This window comes from Mytilus californianus, unplaced genomic scaffold (assembly GCF_021869535.1).
Source record: "Mytilus californianus isolate M0D057914Y unplaced genomic scaffold, xbMytCali1.0.p SCAF_5, whole genome shotgun sequence".
Lineage (NCBI taxonomy): Eukaryota > Metazoa > Mollusca > Bivalvia > Mytilida > Mytilidae > Mytilus > Mytilus californianus.
In genome coordinates, this window is record NW_026262701.1 from 18,750,701 (window position 1) to 18,767,096 (window position 16,396).

Here is a 16,396-nt window from a genome sequence, read left to right on the forward strand (position 1 = left end):
GGCAACAATCCTGCTTTTCTTTGACTAGCTTAGTCATAATATAGTTCAAGTAGGAGGCTCTGGGTGGTGCTTCTTTGTTCCTGTATTCTTTAGTGTTTTAGTCCATTCGTCTCTATTCTATTTGTTTTTACTATTTTCGCTATTCCCTATTTTTTCACATTCCTTAAGGATTAGAAATTAGCTGTTGCGAAAAACATGTTAAGGCATTTATATTTACTTGATGTTCCGTTTTTATTTTCAGACCATCAAAGGAAACGTTCGAATCTTCAAATTAGAAATTGAATTTTGTCATGCATTTTATACTGAATGAAATAAGGAGAAGATACCAAAGGGGCAATAGATGAACCATAAATCAGAGATAAGCAGACAACGGTCCACAAAACACTACATAGAAAACGTCTATTGTTATACATCGGTAATTATTTCAGCAAGAATAGCATGAATAGTTGATTTGCTAAAACTGTAAGTGATACTATTGTTCTACTTAAAAACAATAATGGTATATAATTTACTATTTTTATATTATATTTAACCATTTTGATATTATTCAATATTCTAGTGTTTTTATAGTTTGTTTTTACCATGGGTTTTTCTTTTAAATGCGAATAATGATTTAAAATGTTTTAAAAAATTAAAAAATTTAAAAAAAACCAAATACATTTATCCTTTCTCTGACTTTTAAGTGTGCGTTATTTGCAAATTACCTGCCACGACATATATGAAGACCACGAGCATCATACCATCATGATTATCCAATCAATCTATCTTACAAAGATAAAATACTATTGTTGGAAACGATAACATGTGACATGACATGTGAAACGCAGTTTTGATATCACTATTCCTTTTAAACAAAAGTCAAGATAATTCATAAAAAAGAGTGCAAAAGATGTAACATGTTACAGAATGAAGTTTGAATTCTCCGTAGGTAAATCTAGAAATTAATAAGAAACTAAGGTACCCTCACTCTCATACAAAGTTGACCTCTGATTAGTTATTCTTTTTTATGTCTTCTAATCGTATATCTCCCCTAGTATGTCAGTATTTATAATACTTTGGCTTCCAATTGTTAAGGTTTTGACGTTGCCGATGAAGTTTAATCCATCTTAACGCTTCGGACATACCAAATTTATGAAGTGTTATTTGAACATTATAAAAAGCTTGTAAATGTTGGCCGGAAACATAATTAAAACGGTTGTTTATACGTTTTACTCAACAACGTAACTATGATATTTGAGATTTTGTGTTTAATCAAACATTCTATTACTTAATTTTATCGGAGACTTCTTTGACACATATTGTAGTATCATGTTTTATTGTCTATTAAAGCTGACGTTTTATTATTTAGTCCTTTCCTTCAGAATATTAAGCCATTGTAGTTGCAATTCTATGTCTATAAAAGAATTGATGAAGCCTTATAGAACTAAGATTTAATGTAATAAGGAAGTTAATAAAATAATAAGAGGCAGAATGTAATATTTATTTCATAACAAAAAAGTAGTACAATATATTCATTATAGAAGAGAGAGGCGAAAGATACCAAAGGGATATTCAAACTCATAAGTCGACGACAAATTTTTAACGTGGTAAAACAACCAAAAGACAAATAATTGTATACAAAACACAACATAGGAAACTAAAAACTGGACAGAACGAACCCCACCAAAAACTGGGGATCATCTCAGGTGCTCCGGAAGGGAAAGCCGATTCTACTTCACATGTGGCATTGATATTAATATTGATTTATGCGAGCATATTCATATGTAAAAGTAACTAATATCATTAACAATATTGAGAAGCAAACATTTGTATGCTGTTTTGTCATTTCCACGTTTTAGTTTTAGTAAATGCTTCTCCCGTTAAATCTAATATTCAGCGTTTATGTCATGTTTTGAAAACAACATTGCTTAAAATTTGAATACGACTTTCATCTACACACTCACTATCTCATTTATTTCAGCGATTTTCTAAAGTTTGTAATAATAAATTCACGTGTACGTGCTTCATTTGAAACATTTAAATTTTTTTTACCATCGAACAGGTAAGGGTTTACAACTTTGTTACCACTTTCAGTTCATTGAGGGCTATTAAACTCCTCTAATGGCAACACTGTTTACCTGTTTATCATGCATGGTCACGGAATATCTTGCTTAAACTTTTATACTATTTGTTTTTCGAGCTGTATTAGTCAAAGTTGTCAGTCTACCACAGGTCCATGTTGTTTTGTAGACACATTTTATTAATCAATGGAACTTTGTGCACCTGCACAATTTTGGGTTGGTCAAGAGTAATATGAATATGGTGGGCATTCTGTCAGATTTTGTTGTACCGACAAAAAAATTACCACGCAAATAAACTAAAAACAGTATTCATGACGCTTGGCACCAGAATATAGTTCATTCGTTTTATTTTACTATATTGTTTAAAAATAAATGTCAACTATTTTTTCTGTGAATACTTCCTCTTTATGTTGTTCTGTTTTCCCCTTTAGTATCAACAATTTTGTCGAATATCCTCTAAATGTCTGATTATGATTTCTAAACACACATCAAATATACTTTTGACAAAATATTTCGAATTTTTGTAACTTCTTTAACATTTGACATTCAGTTAAACAACTATTTTTCGTATTGACATTTCAAATAAGAAAATCCCAGACATCCTTTTCCCCGCATGTACGTATTGTTATCTCTTCCTGTTGTTTTACAGTTTTGATGTATTATACAGTCTTATTGAAGAAAACTTAATTACTGAGAATGTTGTTATTGTGTAAACATGCTAAATTGAATAAGTGTTTCTCCAACCGTTTTATTAATATTTGAATTTCTTTTCTTCATTTCATTTGTCTTTCATTTATCACCTTACTAAATTGAAGAGAATATTGTACTTCATTCATCAATATCCGGCTTTTTGATTGTCTTCCAGCTTGGAATATTTTCGAAAAAAATGCAGGAAACCACTGTTTTACCACATGTTTAATATTCAACTCTCTATTAACTGTTATCTGTAAAACTTACAGGTACGGCGGTTTTTACTATCTAAATGATCATTATATTGATATTTAAGACAGATAAGAAAATTGTAAATTACTACTACATAATTCAGAAGACTCTACCAAATAACATCTATAGCGACTCAGAAACAGTTATTTCTCAGCTTCATTTAGTGGTTCACTCAAGTGCATGCATTACATTTAAGTTTTATTATTACTTTATCACGAAAAGTGCACAGGAAAAGTACTCAAAACTTTATATAATTTGCAATTAGCTGCTACATGCAAGTGCATAATTTTCCTTTGAAGAAATCGTCGTGATGCATTGATAATACAAAGCTAGAAGTACATGTTTGTTCATAATATCTCCATGATATCATTTTAAGCATTTTCATTGCTCAAAGTATTTGTTTGTTGATAATATCTCCATGATATCATTTGAAGCATTTTCATTGTTCAAAATATTTGTTTGTTCATAATATCCAATGATATCATTTTAAGCATTTTAATTGCTCAAAGTATTTTTTGTTTGTTCAAAATATCCCCATGATATCATCTTAAGCATCTTCATTGCTCAAAGTATTTGTTTGTTCAAAATATCTCCATGATATCATTTCAAGCGTTTTATTGCTCAAAGTATTTGCTTTTTTTAAAAATATCTCCATGATATCATTTTATGCATTTTTAATTGCTCAAAGTATTTGTTTGTTCAAAATATCTCCATGATATCAATTTAAGCATTTTCATTGCTCAAAATATTTGTTTTTTTTAAATATCTCCATCATATCATTTTTAGCATTTTCAATGCTCAAAGTATTTGTTTGTTCAAAATATCTCCATGATATCAATTTAAGCATTTTCATTGCTCAAAGTATTTGTTTGTTCATAATATCTCCATTATATAATTTGAAGCATTTTCATTGCTCAAAATATTTGTTTGTTCTTACTATCTCCATGATATTAGTTCAAGAGTTTTATTGCTCAAAGTATTTGTTTTTTTTAAATATCTCAATGATATCATTTTTAGCATTTTCATTGTTCAAAGTATTTGTTTGTTCGTAATATCTACACGATATCATTTTAAGCATTTTCATTGCTCAAAGTATTTGTTTGTTCAAAATATCTCCATGATATCATTTTAAGCATTTTAATTGATCAAAGTATTTGTTTGTTCAAATTATCTCCATGATATCATTTTAATCATCTTCATTACTCAAAGTATTTGTTTGTTCATTAAATTTCATAATATCATTTTAAGCATTTTTATTTCACAAAGTGTTTTTTTGTTTATGATATTCCCATAACATCATTTAAAGCATTTTCGTTGCTAAAAGTATATGTTTGTCACGTTTGTTCATAATATTTCCATGATATCATTTTAAGCATTGTAATTGCTCAAAGTATTTGTTTGTTCATAATATCTCCATGATATCATTTTACGCATTTTCATTTCACAAAGTGTTTGTTTGTTTATAATATCCCCATGACATCATTTAAAGTTTTTTCGTTGCTAAAAGTATATGTTTGTTAAAAATATCTCCATCATATCTTATAAGCAATTTCGTTGCTCAAAGTATTTGTTTGTCATGTTTGTTCATAATATCCCCATGATATCATTTTAAGAATGTTCATTGAATTTCAACATTAACCGATAAGCCTTTACCTTTTAATTTTTTTAAACTATTTTTACAAATGTTTTGTTCTTGATACTTTATAATGTTACAAAGCAGGAACCGGACATTTCACGAAACGTTGTTTTCGTCTTTGGTACATTTAAGCTCAGGCTTCTGTTGTAATCACCAGATGTTTTGAGGCTATATGTACGTTATAGATTGAAATAAAATTTGACACACAATGTTTATTATTGAAGACATCATGTGAGATGAGATATTTTATATATTTCTTTTTTATTCAAAAAATGTCTTATATTCGCTGCCTGTGCTGATTCAAATAAAACTTGATCTACTGGTATAATGTTTCAGTGAATTGATAATTTTCCATTGTAAAACACAGTATGCTGACTGCATCGTCTTGTTTGCACAACATTTTTTAATTTTTCCTTTTGTTTATTGATGTATTTAAACCGGCATTTAAGCAATAGCTTCAACCTTGACGTCAAAGTTTTAGGCTAACCCATTATTGTATTTGAATGAAATGATATTCTCAAAGATTTTCTTTAATCTGTTTAAAATGACGAAAAGGAAGCGAAGCAATTATTGCCTGACAAACAAAATCTTTCAAATCAATCACGCTTAAGGTTATTTGTTGCTTTCAAGGACTGAAATATTTGGTTATGTTTTATCATTAAGGTTAATAGTAGTTGTCATAACATGCACGAATAGTGACTTGTTATGTAACCTGCAATCATTAAAAAAACATCTTTCCATTTTCAGCTCACCTGGTCCGAAGGGACAAGTGAGCTTTTCTCATCACTTGGCGTCCGTCGTCCGTCTTCGTCGTCCGTCGTGGTCGTCGTAGTCGTTAACTTTTTACATTTTGAACTTCTTCTAGAGAACAACTAAATGGCATGAAACCAAACATGGCATGGATGTTCCTTATGAGGTACTGACCAAGTGTTGTTACTTTGAAGACGATCCATCATCCAAGATGGTCAACAGCGAAGGACTTCTTTTAACATAGGACCCTATGGACAATACATACAAATGTCTTCTTTTAGGGAACAACTAAATGGAATAAAAAAAAAAACATGGCATGAATGTTCCTTATGAGGTGCTGACCAAGTGTTGTTACTTTGTAGGCGATCAATCATCCAAGATGGCCGCCAGCGGGGGACTTCGTTTAACACAGGACCCTACGGACAATACATACAAATGTCTTCTTTTAGAGAACCACTGAATTGAATGAAACCAACTATGGCATGAATGTTCTTAATGAGGTGCTGACCAAGTGTTGTTACTTTGAAACCGATCCATCATCCAAGATGGCCGCCAGAGAGGGACTTAGTTTAACATAGGACCCTATGTGAAGTACATACAAATGTCTTCTTTTAGAGAACCACTGAATTGAATGAAAAAAAAACATGACACGAATGATTCTTATGAGGTGCTGACCAAGTGTTGTAACTTTGTAGGCGATCCATTATCCAAGATGGCCGCCAGCGGGGGACTTAGTTTAACATAGGACCCTATGTGAAGTACATACAAATGTCTTCTTTTAGAAAACCACTGAATTGAATGAAAAAAAACATGACATGAATGATTCTTATGAGGTGCTGACTAAGTGTTGTTACTTTGAAACCGATCCATCATCCAAGATGGCCACCAGAGAGGGACTTAGTTTAACATAGGACCCTATGTGAAGTACATACAAATGTCTTCTTTTAGAGAACCACTGAATTGAATGAAAAAAAACATAACATGAATGATTCTTATGAGGTGCTGACCAAGTGTTGTAACTTTGTAGGCGATCCATTATCCAAGATGGCCGCCAGCGGGGGACTTAGTTTAACATAGAACCCTATGGACAATACAAACAAATGACTTGTTTTAGAAAACTACTGAATGGAATGAAACCAAACATGGCATCAATGTTCCTCATAAGATGCTGACCAAGTGTTGTAACTTTGTATGTGATTCATCATCCAAGATGGCTACCAGCGAGGAACTTAGTTTAACAAAGTACCCTATGGACAATACATACAAATGTCTTCTTTTAGAGAGCCACTGAATGGAATGAAACCAAACATGGCATGAATGTTCCTTATGAGGTGCTGACCAAGTGTTGTAACTTTGTAGCCAATCAATCATCCAAGATGGCTGCCAGGAGGGAACTAAATTTAACAAAGGATCCTATGTGAAAAACATACAAATGTCTTCTTCTAGAAAACCGCTTAATGGAATGAAACCAAACATGGTATGAATTGTTTCTTTTGAGGTGCTGATCAAGTCTTGTTACTTTGTAGCTGATTTATCAACCAAGATGGCTGCCAGCAGGGGGAGTAAGTTTAATATAGGACCCTATGGAAAATACATACAAATGTCTTCTTTTAGAGAACCACTAAATTGAATGAAAAAAAAAACATGACATGAATGATTCTCATGAGGTATTGACCAAGGGTTGTTACTTTGTAGCCTAACCATCATCCAAGATGGCAGACAGCAGGCGACTTAGTTTAACATAAGACCCTATAAGAAATACATACAAATGCTTCTTCTAGAGGAGCACTGAATGGAATGAAACAAACATGACAAAAATGTTTCTTATGAGGTGCTGATGAAGACATTAATACATGTATCTTTAAAGAATGAGATATACTGTAAACTGCAAAAATATCAAGAAAAGAAGATCTACACATAAGTCAACAAGAGCATAATTGTCAATTGACATCTTGTTGGAGTAATTGTCCTTATAAAGTCATTTTCTACAATTTCAATGAATTTATTGGTAAGTTCTGTAAATTTTACAAAAGTCTTCTGCTTTTGATTAAATTACGGGGCCAATATTAAACCAAATTTCGCCTCAATCATTATTATGGTATCTGTTATGATTTTAATCTATTTTTACATGATTTCCAAAACCACAGTAGAATCGGGTGAGCGATCCACAGACTCTTGAGAGCCTCTAGTTCTTTTAACAACTTTATGATATGGATACCGCATTGCGACCTATTAACTTAACACAGTTAAATATACAAATGACCAACTGACACTTGAGAATTTACTGAGGAAAAAAATGTTCATCCATACAGACACGGATGTAAAATTGTCATGAATTCTAACGAATAAAACTTCAAATGATAATTTGTATTCCTGTTTTATCCATTTCTGCTTTGAGAATCCTTCATAGAATACTTAAAGAAGGACAAGTGTCAATCCAATAACAGTATAAGTTTAGTGATGAATACTGATTTACTCATCAATAAATTATCAAATATGTTTTGCACCTTATTGGTATTGACGTTGCAACAACTGCAGCCTGAACAATTTGTAATGAGACAACTTAAAAGATATTTCAGTCGTCATAAAGTTGTTCAGCTACTTTTGAACAAGCGTGGAAATACAATTTAAGGTACCATACACAAATTATTTAACGGACAATGACATTCACGCGACAATCGGTAGTATATTGTCAGTGTAAAAACTATGCTTCCTCCTCTTTTATGTACATTTCTAAAAATAACATCACGTACAATAACTTTATATATGCTTGAAGAAATCTATTGTTTCGGTTAAGAAATTAAAGTCTAGTGACAACTAGACTATCTTTAAGTTAAACTTGTCTGTGATATTGTCTGGAAATCATCATTTAACACCATTGTTTAAAAAAAAAAAGAAATAAAAAATATCATTCGTTCTGTCCCATCGGAATGAAAATTAGAATATCTACCTAAATGACACAATACCCCCTATCAAGTTACCCACAGTAAAAGTAAGCATCGGTGACAAACTGGTTCACGCTGTTGTCTGCAAGATGATTAGTTCCTTTCAACTACGAGATATTTTAAAATTTACAGATGTTTGGAAGACTATACAAACATATTATGATCAGCAGGCTTTTTAAATGTTAGAATCCGGTCCATGATTTTTACATTTTTTACATCTTATATAATCCATTTATTAAATATTAAAAGGTCACTTTTACTTACAGTGTTCGTTTTTTTTTGTCTTATTAGAGCTGTTAATTCCATGTCTAATTCGATTCATCTTTTTGTCAGACGTGATGGAAATTAAAAAAAAAATGTTGAAATGAGAGAAAATATAATACTTTCTTCGTTTTAAATATGCACAGTGCAATAAACTTTATATCGTTGTGGATTGAAATTGAAACCATTTAACTAATTCTCACTAAATATCACTGATGGCTAATAAAAAATTTGCGCAATGTGATATTTACGGACCCGTCTTTGCGTGCAATGTAATTATTATGTACGGTCCGGTGCGTTCTATCGTAACTAATTGAATCAAGCTATAGATATAAAATGTATAAAGATTTCATGGCAAAATAATAAAAAACGAAAAAAAAAAATCGATTAATTGTTTTTAGCTGTTTCCGAAACAATAAATAGATTCAAGCAATTGCATAATAGCTAAGCAATGGATATTCATTGGATGGTTCAAATAAATGTATGTTAACATTATTTCGTAACGCCCACTGAATGGATTTTGTTTTGCAATCGACATTTAAATTATGGGGTCAATACAAGTTTATCATCGCCCAGGAATGAAGATAATTAAAAATATGATTTTCACTGAACTAGTACACATTTTTGTTCAGGGGCCAGCTGAAACCCGCCTCCGGGTGCGTGATTTTCTCGCTGTGTTGAAGACCCATTGATGGCCTTTGGCTGTTTTCTGCTCTTTGGTCGGGTTGTTGTATCTGACACATTCCCCATTTCCATTCTCAATTTTATTTGATGCACATTATTATCATTTACACGTCAACAGCTTTGAAGGCGTCATTTACCGGTCTATTCATATCAGTATGGTTTCCAATCTTAGTTTTTAAACGCTTTAGGATGATATTTACAACTGACACAGCAACATTTATGGCACCTACACGAGGTATATGCGTACTGATGACATATTAAGTGAGGCTCGATAGTTAAGTTCTCACTGTTATACATGTGTATGTTCATATGATTTATTTTAGGATTATTAATTGTCAACAAATCACCGGAAAATACAGTAAGTATAAAGGGATGAATATTTGTGTAGATGGACGACTGTTTGATGATTTAAAGAGGGGATAGGATGATTTTTAAATTAAAAAACCGTTCACAAAAAGCAATACACGTTTTAATGGCAGTCTTATTTTACAAGTTTAAATTTACAGGTTTGGCTAGCCATTTAACCAGGTTCAACCCACCATTTTTTCTTAAAATATCCTGTACCATGTCAGGAATATGACAGTTGTTATCAAATAGTTCGTTTCTATGTATGTTGGCGTTTGTTTTTGTTGCACTTCAGTGTTCCTGTTGTTCCTTTGTTTTCTTCTTATCATGCTTATAGTTGATGTGTTTCCCTCGGTTTGAGTTTGTGACAACCCGAATTTGTTTTCTCTCAATCGATTTATGACTTCTATACACCGGTATTCTACTGTTGCCTTTATTTATAACAAATATTATAATATAAAAATGTTGGAAATACATGTACTTGTTCATGAAAATTGGAAAAACATATTTATGCAACATTGTCTTAGAAAATAAGTAATCGTTCCTTGCAATAATTGAAAATAAATTTTGGAAAGGATAGCTTTTTAGATGGCAGTGGTCTTGGCCACAGACAATTGTCTCTAAAAAATATCCCTGTCACAAACAGAACATCAAATGGTGGTCACCTAGTCCAAGCATTTCCCTCCTTATTTTGTATACCAAAAATAATTATTCCGTCACTTTTGTTACACTTTTTCGGGTAATTCAACAAAAGTCACTCATTAAGAAAAATCAAGTTATTTATTTAGTTTTGGACAACCAAATCGCCAAGTATATTAAAAAAGACTCGGTGTTAGTGTGGTTTGTTTGAAATCATACCTAATGAAATATCCAACTCTTTTTGTTGTTATCATTCCAAGTATAACATTGTAGCAATGATATGTTATATTTAGAACAAACCAATCGCATAGTCTTCCATCAAGGCAAACGTACATATTCTGTAATTTTAAAGTCATAGAAATATGAATAGATATCTTTTGCTTATTTGTACGTAAACGACCCGATTCAATCATGATAATTCCTCAAGTCCAATTTACTAGGTATGATACTTGATCTGATAGTTGGAGTGAGGTCTTCTATGCAACTGCATGATTCAAAATTTGTTTATGCGAACAATGAACTGATCTAGAGGAAGAAAATATAATTTTAAATGTTTTTTTTGTTTAAAAAAAAGCAAAAATAGTTCGACTACATCTGATTATATTAAACACGATTGCTCTTTTTTCTATTAAGTATTTGAGTACCTATAATTCTGTTTAGAAATTCATACTGTATACTATTATACTGTATTTTTGTTTAAATTAAACATCCTTGAAAACTTCATTTGGATGAGCAAAAAATTAATTTGTGAAAAACAAAATGTTTTACATTTCATATATCTTAGAGTTGAGTGCATATTACTTTTTAATTTAACGTTTTTTAACACTACTTTTGTTTTAATAGAAAGTAAAATCAATAAGTGCATGTGAATGAAAACAATTGATAGAATAATAACCCGTTTGATTTGTTTACTGGTATAGTAGTCGTGGTTTAGAAGCATCAGAAGTGAAGCGATGTCAAAGTTCGATATATCTACCAAAAACAATTCAAGGTTAAAAAACAAAAACTGATGGGATCACATGAACTACAAAAGAAGTGAGAACGGGTGACCAGTTAATCGTCCACTTCATGTGAATTAACCGACATGCTAATCCACTCTCAGTCAGAATGTCACAGTCAGGAATAGAACACATTCGGTTTGACAAAACAACGACTATTTTGTTGTTTTAAGACATTGAAAACATGTCGCTAGTGAGTTGAAACACAGACACAGAGTATCGGTCAACCAACTCTTGATGGTGACCGTAAAACGTATGTAGTGTCGAATTTTATATATAATTAATATAGCTCATTGATATAAGGTCTAACAACATAAAAGTGACAGCAGCGTTAATGAAAACTTTTCCTCTGATAAAAAGTCACAAAGATCCGGAAAGGGATCTTTAAATACTGATGAGATCATGATATTTGACCGAGTACTTACATGAGCAATACACGGGTGCCACATGTGGCGCAGAATCAGCTTACCCAACAGGAGCACCTGAGATCATCCCCGGATTTTGGTGAGGTTCGAGTTGCTCTTTCTATGTAGTGTTTTGTATAGTGTTGTTTGTCCTTTTGTCGTTTTTCGTTTTTTACCATGGTGTTGTCAGATTGTTATCGACTTATGAGCTCCCTCTGGTATCCTCCGCTTCTTTTACCTAAGCTTATGGAATAGCAGTGCATAATATCTCATATAAAGAAGACAAATGTACGACAAGGGAAATTGTTATCAATGTCGTCTTCTCATTTCCACCGTGAGCTCTAATATAGTAGAGACTGAAAAGGGGAGGATTTAGGTTTCCAACGTCGTTACGGAGCAGACAATATACAACATTTGTCTCGCGTCGTTTTTTGTATATAAAATAATGAAGACTGTTTTATTTCTTCATTCAATTTGTTCTCAAGCAAAGAATAAGAAGACAAGCTTAATGTGTATCTACATTTGATCGTATATGTGTCATCATTGGAGTTTTTTCCTTTGCATATATTAAATTCCTGTTTAGGCATGCATATATTGGATCTGTTAACACTAATACGACAGAACAAATAAAATGTACTTAATATGGGGTTGCTGAAAATATAAACAATCATATTTCATGAATTCTCATAGTTGTTGTTGGCATAGATTTAGAAAATTCAATTTGCAATTTGAATTTTAAAAAGTGTCGTATAGTTAATACATCAAAGGCAAGATAACATTTTATTACACATGCAGTTATATTTGCCAAATAGATTTATACACACGATATTCCTGTTTTTCTTTGCAACATCATGCCATACGATTCAAACAAAAATCTTTTTTTGAATTAACCCCATTTCTTGCAAGGTCATGTAGCTTGTAGTCACACTGTTGAAAAAAGGTCAAATACAAGGAAGTTCTGTAAGATATTAAATCTGAACTTAGAAAGGGCACAAAAGCTCTAAATAAGGGACAAAAATGGTAAGATATTTAGTTCTTTTAAAATGAACCAGCGGGAATCTTGCTGTACCAACCATGAATATGTAAGATTGAATGATTCGGTCTCCACTCAGTCATGTATCACAAGACCCAACACTCACAAAACAGTAATCAAGGTTTCCGCTGGCGGTCGACATTTCGAGAAAAAATAAAAATTGTGGCGATTAACATTCGTTATTGACGAAAAAATTTGGCGAAAGAAATATAACGGTTAGACTTTGTTCATCTTGTTTACTTTTATTGGGTTTCTCGGACGGACTGTTTTCTTGATCAGACAATACTGGGAATTCACCTTTAACTCGTTACGATTTTAATAGAAAATCAATAATCAGCTGATTGCATTTTATAGCTATCGGCAACAATGGATCATACTTAATAAAGGTGTTGATTGTATTGTTTAATGAAATGGTGTGGTTTATTGGCGTTACATAACATTCAAAGGATTTTGTTTACAACTTTGAAGGAAATAATTGTTTTGAAATTTTAATACTTTAATAAAAGAAAAAAAAAGATACGACTGAAATAAAAAAAATGAATGATTTACGACTAAAATTCTAATAAAATAAGATAGGTATATGTGCTATCTATAGATTACTCCATTAGAAACAAATGAAAGATAAATCCATTTCTAGACCTACGAAACAATAATTGCAATCTTGTGTTACTAAAACCTGTCTGTATTCAATGTTTTATTATGCATAGATACCAAAGGAATTATGGATTACTTAAAAATTGCCATTATAATACGAACAATGATATCAGAATTCGATTTTTTCATAAATCTTATTTACCCTTCATTTTCAGATTATCATAGATACTAACTTGACGTAACACATTAAATGGATTTCAGCTTTACATTCCAAGAATAATTGTCTTCCGTTCCATCAAGGGCAAACCTCTATTTAATGATATATGTCAATTTGATTTTGAAAAGTTTTGCATTCGAGGTCGATACAGTGCGTCTATCGGTTAAATGTAAGAATACAATATAGTTACAATTGCACTTATTAAACTGACTTCTCTCTTATCTTCAGAGTATATTATCTTTATAATACATATTTTTGTAAAAAGAAAAACATATTAAAAAGATCGAAGACAAATATAATAAAGAAAAACATGTAAGTAAACATATATATATACCTTTGTTTGCGGTATACCATCTTTGCCGCAAGTTTATTGTTTTCTGTTTGGTATTAAATTTATAGTTAAGATCCATTTATTACACCTTGTGGTCCGTTTATTTGGCAATCGCCAATGGCAGTCAGCAGGATTTAAGAACATTTGTTGTTCGACCTGTTAGTCAAATGCGTTTTCCTAAAATATACCTTTTCACTTTTTTGGTCTTTTGGAAAATGTTGTTTGTGCTGTATTTAGACCCCTCTAACAAGAAATTTGTTTTGCATGCACACGTATAAAAATTCCGGTATTTATCCAACGCAATCATAGGTTTGAACGTTGTTTTCAATTTAGACTTGTTTATATTTTTCCGTTTGGGCTTGTATTATATTTGCCTTCGGGTTTATATGATCCGTTCATCCTATTTTGACTCCTCAAAATTCAAGAGTCTATCCTAAACTGAGGTAAATTATGTGGCCTTCCAATAACCGTTTCGATTCCTAACATCACTGGAGAGACATTAATTGTCGAAATCCGGATATGGTGTACAAAAAATCTTTGCACCTTTGTTTGCGGTATACCATCTTTGCCGCAAGTTTATTGTTTTCTGTTTGGTATTAAATTTATAGTTAAGATCCATTTATTACACCTTGTGATCCGTTTATTTGGCAATCGCCAATGGCAGTCAGCAGGATTTAAGAACATTTGTTGTTCGACCTATTAGTCAAATGCGTTTTGTTAAAATATACCTTTTCACTTTTTTGGTCTTTTGGAAAATGTTGTTTGTGCTGTATTTAGACCCCTCTAACAAGAAATTTGTTTTGCATGCACACGAATAAAAATTGCGGTTTTTATCCAACGCAATCATAGGTTTGAACGTTGTTTTCAATTTAGACTTGTTTATATATATATATATATATATATATATAGAAGTCTATAAAAAGGACCAACCAGCAAATGTACTATGTACCGGATCGTCTAGAATAGACGATACTGTGCAGATAAGGAAAAAAAATTATATAAGTCTAGAGATTTGCACATTGATACTTATATAAGATGGTATTATACGAAGATGTTGTTAATAAATCGTGTTGACACGATTTATTAACAACATCTTCGTATAATACCATCTTATATTAGTATCGTTGTGCAAATCTCTAGACTTATATATATATATATATATATTTATATGCCTATAAATAGCAGCACATGACATACAAATATTCAAACAAAATTAATTTTCTACCAATTTTGTAAAAATCTTGAACTTCATCCAACTTATGTATTATTTTCAAGGCAACTAAATTCAAGTGCAACATGTACATTGAGCTGCAAAAGTTTCTTATCATCTACATCCGATTTCACCTGTATAGATGCACGCTTGATAAAGCTAGTTAGTCTAGCGAAATATTGCGTTTATTTTCATCATTTTGTAAATATTTTAAACATTCTTATATTTACATACTAAATAGTGTGTTAAAATTACATTGTTAGGCAATCTATATATATATATATTTATGACCTCAATATCAACCCCAAACAAGTATACAATAAATAGAAAAAAAAATCTAATATTGAACATTAAAAGTCCAATTTATAAAAGTATATTATGTGATAAAAAGTAGGTTGCAACTCTCTTAAACAAAATGACCTTATTAGTTTGGTAGTTCTGTTATGGCCCTTTTGGTTTCTTTGTTATCAAAACTGATGTAATAAGGTAAATCTTTTCTTGAATTAACTAGTAGTTGAGTTTTTCTGTAAAACGCGTGGTAAATTACCAACCAATTAATATTAATAACCATCCTCATGAACAGATCTTTTCTTGAACTTACAGGAATTCCTTCTAAGAACCAATGCAACCTATTGGTGTCGATTTTCCAGGCATTTGTTTTCTTTGATAAATCATCAAACGATAAACACTTTATAAAAAGTAAAATATGGCCTCAACAGTGAAAATATTTTGCTTCGTATCTGATGCGTCTAGCTCTTTTCAACTGATTTTTATAGTTTGTTCTTTGTTTTGCTTTCACAATACTGACCCAGGTTAGGGGACGGTTGTTTGCCTGCAAACATGTTTAACCCCGTCACATCCAGTATGTGTCTGTCCCAAGTGAGGAGCCTGTAATTTTGTGGTTGAGGTATATTGCTGTATACATGGTATATTATAATTGTTTTTCGTTTGTTGTTTTGTACATAAATCAAGCCGTTACTTTTCTCGTTTGAATATTTACGTTTTGTAACGTCGGGGTGTTCTATATGTTTTCATTCACAGTAGCCATATAGATGTTTTACTTATTTTGTTTCGTTTTGACTAATCAAGTAGTATTTGCACTTTACACAACTTCCACGTTTTTCATTCATTGCAAGCAGTACTCGTTTTAAAGGAAAATAACATTTGTATGTAGCTTCTATAGTGGTGATTTTCTGAACGATTATATGAACGACTGCTTTTTTTGTGTCTATAGATATAGGAAGATGTGGTATGAGTGCCAATGAGACAACTCTCCATCCAAGTAAGCTATTTACTAATTACACAACAAAGCTACAGTTAGAAATGGAAGTACAATGACTATTTACC

General features: G+C 31.6%; 1 protein-coding gene across 1 annotated transcript in view; it reads left to right on the forward strand.

Annotated features, from left to right (window-relative positions):
• Window positions 1-9,918, forward strand: part of LOC127701048 (A disintegrin and metalloproteinase with thrombospondin motifs 18-like) — a 523,205-nt gene extending 513,287 nt beyond the window's left edge. The window contains exon 25 of the transcript XR_007981810.1: window positions 9,807-9,918. The gene's annotated coding sequence lies outside the window, so the exon portion shown is untranslated. The remainder of the gene's footprint in view (window positions 1-9,806) is intronic.
• Window positions 9,919-16,396: the final 6,478 nt, after the last annotated feature.